Below are 8,907 nucleotides of genomic sequence, written 5' to 3'. Positions count from 1 at the left end.
AGCCGCTGGAGAGGGCCTATCCCGTGGTGAGGGACTGGGTCATGTGCCGGACGAAGAGCAAGCGTTCTTCTCACAACGTCTACCGGCGAGATGTGAACGCTCTTCAGCCGAGCAGCGTGAGTATCCCATTTGTATGCACTTATTCTTCTCATACTTTGTTTTAAATTGATCCTAGGAATGATCTCCGCCTTCATATCATCGCAGGTGGGTGCCCGCACCTTGGGCGGAGTACGCTAGAGCGCCTCCTTTTGTCGCCGAGGTCCTTCGACCTAGGAGCTCAAGTCGGCTGTTGGTGGACGTCGATGGGTCCCGTGTGGTACTTAGGGGAGCGTTTAGCTCGTCGGTGCTTTCGGGCGCGTTGACGGTTCCCATCGACCCTCCGAGGACGATGTTCAGGAGCCTTCGAGGCCGAGAGGGAGGCGGACTTGGGCCGGTGCCGGCGCGACGACCTTCTTCTGCCTGGTGAGGACTACTCGGCGTTCCTTTACGGGAGGTTGGCGTACTGGCCAGTGGTGGTGAGTATCCCTTATTTTTGATTTGACTTCGGGAACTACGATGAAAGGTCGTCGATTAATGAGAGCCATTTGTCTTTGCAGGAGGTTGAGGCGGCGGGCATCGAGCCCCCAGTGTACCCCGAGACCCTCGAGTACACTGACGCGACTGGGAGGACGACGATCTCCGAGCTGCGTGACTTTGACGTAGCTGTGACGGATGCTGGCTTAGATGACTGGCAGCATCTGATTCGGAGGGTGAGTTCTTATTTTGCACAGTTTTCGTGTAAGAACACGTTTGATTGAACTTGTTCAGTTTACTGAGAATTCTTTTTGAAATGCAGGTCGCGCCATCTCGGTTTGTGGCACTATGGAGGGTGGCCAACCGGCTACGAGCTACGGCCATTGAGGCACTCGCGGGCGGTCGAGGTCGTCAGGTATGAACCTCATTTGTTTTCCCTTGATCTTTGGTTTTTCAGTTTTGTTTGAAATGATTGACACGAGCCAATTTCTTGTTGTCCACAGGCCGATCGTGAGCTGGAGCGAGAGTCGACCCAGTCTCGGGAGGAGACGGCTCGTTTGTCGAGGGAGCTCGAGTTTCGGGATGCCGAGATCGCCGCCCTTATGGCGAGGGTTGCCGAGCTGGAGGGTGCTCAGCAGTAGTCTGCGTGGTTTTGTTTTTGGACATTTTTGGATTTGTTTGGGGCGCAAGCCCCCAGTTTAGATTTGGACTTGTTTGGGGCGAAGCCCCCAGTTGCATATTTGAACTTGTTTGGGGCGAAGCCCCCAGTTTGCTTGTATATTTGCTTTTTGTTGTATATACGACGGCCTTGAGTGCCTTTTGTTGCTGGGTTGCGTTATTTGTACCTGCAGGTTAGCTTTTGAACAGGCTTGGTAGACAACGGTTTGCACCGTCATGCTGCCGAAATTTACATAGACAAATCACGTAAGACATACATTTTTATATACACATAAGGCCTTTAATTAGTGCAAAATGAGACTCGAAAAGGATGTGATAATGCAAAAATTTTGTCGGAAATGACCGGACGGTAGGGAGGGTTACCCCCGAAAAAAAAAGAAAAAGAGAAATCTATAAGTTAGAAAATGGAAAAAAAAGTAGAAATTAAGAAAATGAAATGATTAAGAACATATTGAAAATAAAATAAAAATGAAAACTAAATATAAAAGTGTGAAAAAATGGCGGAAAATGTCGATGTCGCCTCGAAACGCGCGCTTGTGGATTAAGGAAACCTGAAGCATGGTAAATTACTCGGATTTACCAAAATAAAATCCCGTAGGAATAGGAAATTATTCGCATATAGAGTTAGGAAAGATCCAAACGCGAAATCACAGAATAAGGTCAAAGAGGCGCAGCATGAGTCGCGTCCCTTTGAAGAGGCGCAAAGTGCCGCGCTTTGTTCCCAAGCGGAGTCGGTTCGACGGATTTTTGAAACAGCAATTAGTATAAATAGAAGCGTCGACGAAGCTTTGAATCATATAATTCTTCCGTCTCTTCTTCGTCGATTCACACATAAAAACTCCCAATAAATTTTCAAGAGAAAATTATCATCATGAATACCTTAGAGATTCGCTTGAAGGAATGGACTAATGAGTTTTCGAACATTGAGAAACATGACATGGGTGCTTATAACTTTGGATCTTTGCTGAGTTTGAAACTCATTAAGGTTGTAAAACCGTTCTTGGACGCTTGCCTTGATTATTGGGACCCAAATTACCATGTTTTTGCGTTCCCAGGAGGTGATATTTGTCCTTTTCCTGGAGGAAATTGTCGCTATTGGGGGTGGGACCCCGAACATTTACCCGCCATCCCTTCTACTTGCTCAGGGTATAAGAGCAAGTTTAGAGATTTGCTTGGACTTACTAGACTTGAGGTGGATCGCCTTGTTACTCCGAAGGGCGTGAGGATGCTAGATTTTATAGACCGATTCATCAACAGGGCCGACCCTACCGTCTCTTATGTTGCTAGGAGGAGAGCATTTGGCTTCGTTTTTGCTTCATGTTTATGTCTTTCAGGGACATGTTGATGAAGATTTGAGAGGTGATCCCCGTCTATTGGGCCTTATTGAGCAAATGGAGTCTGCGCAGAGCCCAAATTGTCTATGTTTGGGGAGATTATCTTGGGTTTGGACAATAGGAAATCCAACCGCGATCTTCCATTTTTGGGGAGTCCCGTTATCCTACAGGTAAAAGACACCCTTCTTTTTTTTTTTTTTTTTTTTTTTTTTTTTTTTTTTTTTTTTTTTTTTTTTGGGTGTCTAATACCTGTTTTTTGGTAGGTTTGGCTTATGGAACGGCTCCGATTGCTCGAGCCCCCGGTTCATGCACTTTCCTATCATGCCCGTATGATTTCGATGAGGACACGACTTGTACATGGTGGACTTCACCCGGTCTGCGATTATTGGAAGAACAAGTCAAGAATGATGATGGCCCGCCGATCGGATGGGTCGTTCCGTGGTGGCACCTCAAATCCGTCACCGGAGTGTCTTCTTTGGATCCTACTAGGTCCGTGCGCATTCCCGGATTGGAGTTTATGGTGTGCATCTTTCCCGAGAGATTGATGAGGCAAGTCGGGTTGAAGCGGATGATCCCTAGGCTTGACACCGTTCCGCATCGACGCTATGGCGCTTACTACGAGAGAGCCAAGAGAGTGGGCTATGAAGTGGGCCCAAAGAAACATGTGGTTCTTGAACTTCTCCTCCAATGCCTTGTGGGTGTCGGACTCTTATCCGAGGTGGAGGAAGGCCGCAACTTCGGAAGAGCGCGAAGATCGAGGAAGCGCGAGACCGTTGACTACAAGGTGCGCGAGGGAGAGAAAGAGAAGGAGAAGCATCTGACTGAAGGAGAAGAAGAAGCCGGGTTCCAAGTTATTCATCCTTCGAAGAAATCGAAGACTACTCCTGTCGCAGAGATGGCGGTTGGCAAGAATGGAAGAGTCAGGCCTCGAGAAAGACCGTTGGTGATTAGGTCTGAAGTGGTGCAAGAGCGCCCGGCTCGAGGTCGTGACAAGAAATATGACAAGAACGACAAGGGCAAGGGGAAGATGGAGGAATAGCCCAAGTCTTATTTATTATTTGATTATTATTATTATTGTTGTAATAAGAAAGGAGGGATTTTTAGAATCCTAGCCTAGTCTATTTTTATTATTTGCCGTATTATTATTATTAGAAATTGAATGAAATAAAAAGGTTAAGTGGTTATGAAACCGTTGTGATTTTCTTTAATTATCCTTGTCGAATTTCAAATGCAATGCAAATGTCCTTCTATTTACATTTTAAATATAATGGTGGGTTGAATCCCTTGAAGGATTGCCTACGTATTCACTTTAGAAAAGCGAAATCAAACCCTTGCGCGTAGTTCGAGTAAATGTAAAAGAATAATTGTTCGAAGCAAGAGCTTGTAATGAACATAGAAAATAAGCATGAGCCTTTGCTTACTCGGGAGGTGCGAATTTAGTTTGTTTGATGATATGAGGATGACAAGTTTGCCAAGATGCACGAGCATAGTGACATTCAAATGGGCCAGGGGCCGTTTATTTAGTGCCACAAGAGCGACACGTAGGTTTACGCGAGGCGCGTTTTTGTTCCTGTTCTAGGCATAGTATCGTTTCAATTGGTCGAGATTTGTGGGGTTTGAGAACTCATTCCCGTCTAGGTCTGTGATTCTAACCGCACCCCCTGGGAGTATTGATTTGACTAGATATGGTCCGGCCCAGTTAGGTTTGAATTTTCCCCTTGGGTCGACAGGTAAAAGAGCTCTGACCGATTTGAGAACTAAATCTCCTTCTTTGATGTTTCTTGGCCTAACCCTTTTGTTGAAAGCTCGTTTGATACGTGCTTGATATGTTTGGACATTATGTAAGGCACGAAGCCTACGTTCATCCAGGAGGATGAGTTCTTCGTATCTATCCCTCTTCCAATCGGCTTCAGGGATTTGACTTTCGAGTAGGATGCGCAGGGATGGTATTTCTAGCTCAACTGGTTGTACGGCTTCCATGCCGTAAGTCAAATAGAAAGGAGTGGCCCCAGTGGGCGTCCTAACTGATGTACGATACCCCCATAAAGCAAAGGGTATTTTGCTTGGCCAATCTCTATAATTGTCAGTCATTTTCTTGAGGATTGTGACGACATTTTTGTTAGCCGCCTCTACCGCGCCGTTGGTCTGTGGTCTATAGGGCGAAGAGTGGTGATGCTTGATCTTGTACTTGGCTAGCAATTGTTCGGTTTCGGCTTGGAAGTGGGACCCATTATCACTGATGATCTCATGTGGGCAACCATATCGACAGATGATGTTATTTTGTATGAATTTGGCTACATTTTTGGCCGTAAGAGCGGTGTAGGAAGCCGCTTCTACCCACTTGGTGAAGTAGTCAATTGCTACTAGGATGAAACAGTGACCTCCTGTTCCGGCTGGGGTTATTTTCCCAATTATGTCAATTCCCCATGCGGAGAATGGCCAAGGAGATGTCATCGTATAGAGCAACGAAGGAGGGACATGTTGTACATTCCCGAAGATTTGGCAATTGTGGCAATGTCTCACATATTTGATGCAATCGGATTCCATTGTGGTCCAATAGTACCCTAGACGTGTGATTTTCTTTGCCATCATAGGTCCACTCATATGAGGACCGCATTCTCCGTCGTGGACTTCTTCCATCACCTTTCGTGCCTGTGAATGATCAAGGCAACGTAGGATTACACCAAGAGGTGTTCTTTTGTATAATTCTCCTTGCATGAGAACGTATTGTGAAGACAATAGGCGTATAGCCCGTTGTCCCCTCTTGTCCATATCTGGTGGATAGGTGCCATTAAGTTTGAAGTTTAGGATTGCTTGGAACCAGGGTTCCTGTGCGATTTCTTCTTCATCGGTAATTTGATGGACATAAGCCGGCTCCGACCGTCGTTCGATACACAAAGGCATTTCCATCATGTAGTCTGGCATGTTTATCAAAGATGCAAGTTTCGCAAGAGCGTCTGCAAATTGATTTTCTTCTCGAGGTAGGTGTAAGTAGGTTACGTGATCAAAGAATTGAGCGACTTGGTCTATCCTAGCCTGATAGGGTGCTAGGCTTTCACTTCGGATTTTCCAGGATCTCGTAACTTGGTTGATGATTAGTGACGAATCCCCATGCACTCGGAGGTTTTTGATGCCTAAGCTTACTGCCGCTTGTAGTCCAATTAGACAAGCCTCATACTCATGCGGCGTTGTTTGTCACCTCGAAGTCGAGTTTGACAAAGAATCGGTGTATGCTCACCTTCAGGAGAAATGAGCAACACTCCTATCCCAAATCCTCTTAGGTTTGATGCTCCATCAAAGTATAGGTCCCAGGAGTCTACATCTGTTTGAAGTATGTCCTCGTCGGGAAATGACCAAGTATCTATGGTTTGTGCGTCGTCGATGGGATTTTCTGCGAAGAATTCGGCGACGGCGCGACCCTTTATTACTTTCAGTGGCACATATTTGAGGTCAAATTCCGAGAGCATCATGGTCCATCTTGCCAGGCGTCCGTTGAGGACGGGTTTCTCGAAGAGGTATTTGACTGGATCCATTTTGGAGAATATCTTGACGGAATAGCTAAGCATGTAGTGACGTAGCTTCTTTGTTGCCCACACAAGAGCGAGGCATGTCTTTTCGAGTTGTGAGTATTTGCATTCGTATTCCAAAAACTTCTTACTTAGATAGTAAATAGCTCTTTCTTCACTTCCTACGGTTTGAGCTAGCATGGCACCCATGGCGGTTTCGATTCTCGTGAGATACAAACCAAGAGGTTGATCTTGTTGTGGTGGCATGAGCACTGGTGGTTTAGCCAATATCTCCTTGATTCGGTCGAACGCCTTTTGACAATCATCATCCCACATGGTGTGGTCTGTTTTCTTGAGTTTCTTGAAGATGGGCTCGCAAATCATCGTAAGTTTCGATATGAATCGACTTATGTATTGAACTTTTCCCAGAATCCTCGACTTCTTTTTTCGTTTGAGGTTGTGGCATTTCAATCAGAGCTTTGATTTTGGAAGGATCTATTTCTATACCTCGTTGGCTAACGACGTATCCTAGAGTTTGCCGACGTTACCCCAAATGTGCATTTCTGAGGATTGAGTCTCATGTTATACTTCCGCAGCCTTGCGAAGAACTTGCGAAGGTTCGCAATATGTCCCTCTCTCTCCTTGGATTTGACGATCATGTCATCTACATACACCTCAACTTCTTTGTGCATCATGTCGTGTAAGAGTGTAGTTGCGGTGCGTTGGTATGTAGCTCCGGCGTTGATCAATCCGAACGGCATTACTGTATAGCAATAGGTTCCCCATTGGGTGACGAACGCGGTCTTATGCATGTCTTCCATGGCCATCTTGATTTGGTTATAACCCGCATACCCATCCATGAAGGATAGTAGCGCGTGGTCTGCAGTATTGTCCACCAATATGTCGATGTGAGGCAGAGGGAAGTCATCTTTTGGACTCGCTTTGTTCAAATCCCTAAATTCAACACAAACTCGGATTCTCCCATCCTTTTTGGGTACGGGTACTATGTTAGCTACCCAGTCAGAATACTCGGAAACTTTGATGAACCCGGCTTTGAATTGTTTGGCAACTACTTCCTTAATCTTTAGAGCCCACTATGTTCTCATTCGTCGGAGCTTCTGTTTCACAGGCTTGAAACCTGGCTTAATTGGAATTCTATGTTCGGCAATATCCCTGTCGATCCCTGGCATGTCTTTGTAGGACCAAGCGAAGACGTCTTTGAATTCATTTAGGAGGTCTATGAGGTCGACCCGTTCGGTAGAGCTCAAGGTAGTCCCTATCCTAAGTTCTTTGGGTTCTAGTTCAGTTCCTACATTGATGGGTTCGGTGTCCTCAATTACTGGTCCCCCTTCCCTTTCCTGTAATATTTCTTTGGCTACGTAGGGAGGTATTTCGGTCAAGTCTGGGTCTTGGTCATCCTCAGTATCATCATAAATAGAATTGCACTCAAGATAACGCAAAGAGTAAGCAGAACCTGATTTATTCATATTAAGATTCGAGTAAAGTTGAAACAAAGAAGCCAACTGATCCATGGTCAGTGGCGGCAAAGGAACAGTAATTGGGGCATTTCCCGAACTACTGTGACTACTCGATGCTAAGCTAGGAGAAACGAAGGGAGTGGGGATGACAACAGGAGTAGACTCTCTAATGACTTCTCTAGACTCCGACTCTGACTCCGACTCCGACTCGAACTCGTCGTCTTCTGGTTCTCCTTTGAACATCTCTCCTTCTCCAGTAGTGAGCTTGAAGAGCCTTCCTTGATTGTTGGTCCATTTGATGGATTTCCTCCATCCTTTCTGCTGCTTTGTGTCGATTTCTGTGATCAATGCGGTGGGGTTGAAACGATCGTCTTGAAGTATCATAGTAATGATCTCATCCTGCGCGGCCCTAATGAATCGGTCCTCTCCAAATAAGAGGCTAACAGCTTGTTTGTCAAAGCAGGGTGCTTGACGGGTTTTGACGGTAGGAACCGTTTCGGGAGGAATGAAGTAGCAATCGTGAAAGATCTCGATTCCGGCTAACTTCCTCTCAAGGTAATGCCAAGGTTCGGGAAACCCGTGAAAGAGTTCTGAACTTCCTTCTTGAACGAAGTATCCATTTAAGGTGGGGAGATATGGCCTCATTTGGACTCCTACATACTTGCGATTTTGGACTTGAGCGAGCATTTCGAGAACTTCTTCAGCTGTGGGTTTATACCCTAGTCCAAGTGGTATTCTCGATGAGTTGCCTTTCTTGTATGGCGCGAAGGTGTTCTTCCGAATCGGATTCAAAGGCATTCCAGGGAAGTATCCCTGATTTTTGAGTATGTGGTTGACCACCAAGTTAGAGTAGGGATTATAGTATAAGGGTGCCAACTCACTTTCTATGACGTTCACACTTTGGAAGCCCCCAAGTTCGTATATGGGATCTGCAAGGACTTGATTGTTTGATTGCTTCTCAATTATTGCCTTGATAGGCGACGAAGTGATCGTCACAACTTTGCCATTGAGTGGGATCTTGATCTTTTGGTGAAGGGTGGATGTCACCGCTTTGGAAGCATGAATCCAAGGCCTCCCCCTGAAGTATGTTGAATGAAGCTTCGATGTCCACTATTTGGAAGTTGACCTTTCGCTCGATTGGTCCCGTGGCTATGGTTAGGCTAGCAAGTCCAACCACCTTTCGTCGCGTACCGTCGTATGCACGTACACCTTGATTGGTGGGAGTCCAATCCGACTCTTTCATGCCCAATTTATATGCCGTTTTGAGGGGTATGACGTTGACCGCGGAGCCATCATCTACCAAAGTCATTGGCACATTCTTCTTTAGACAGATGACAGTGATGTATAGAGCAAGGTTGTGACTAGCGCCGAAAGGTGGCAAGTCTTCATCTGAGAAAG

The 8,907-nt window shown here is 45.9% G+C and overlaps 1 long non-coding RNA gene across 1 annotated transcript; it reads left to right on the top strand.

Moving 5' to 3' along the window:
* Positions 1–452: 452 nt before the first annotated feature.
* Positions 453–902, top strand: LOC141602584 (uncharacterized). Its single transcript, XR_012524542.1, has 3 exons — positions 453–515; positions 597–749; positions 836–902. It is a non-coding gene; the product is annotated as an uncharacterized LOC141602584 (long non-coding RNA).
* Positions 903–8,907: the final 8,005 nt, after the last annotated feature.

This window comes from Silene latifolia, chromosome 9, assembly GCF_048544455.1.
Source record: "Silene latifolia isolate original U9 population chromosome 9, ASM4854445v1, whole genome shotgun sequence".
Lineage (NCBI taxonomy): Eukaryota > Viridiplantae > Streptophyta > Magnoliopsida > Caryophyllales > Caryophyllaceae > Silene > Silene latifolia.
Note: the sequence above shows the minus strand (reverse complement) of the source record. Positions and strands in the feature narration are given on the sequence as shown.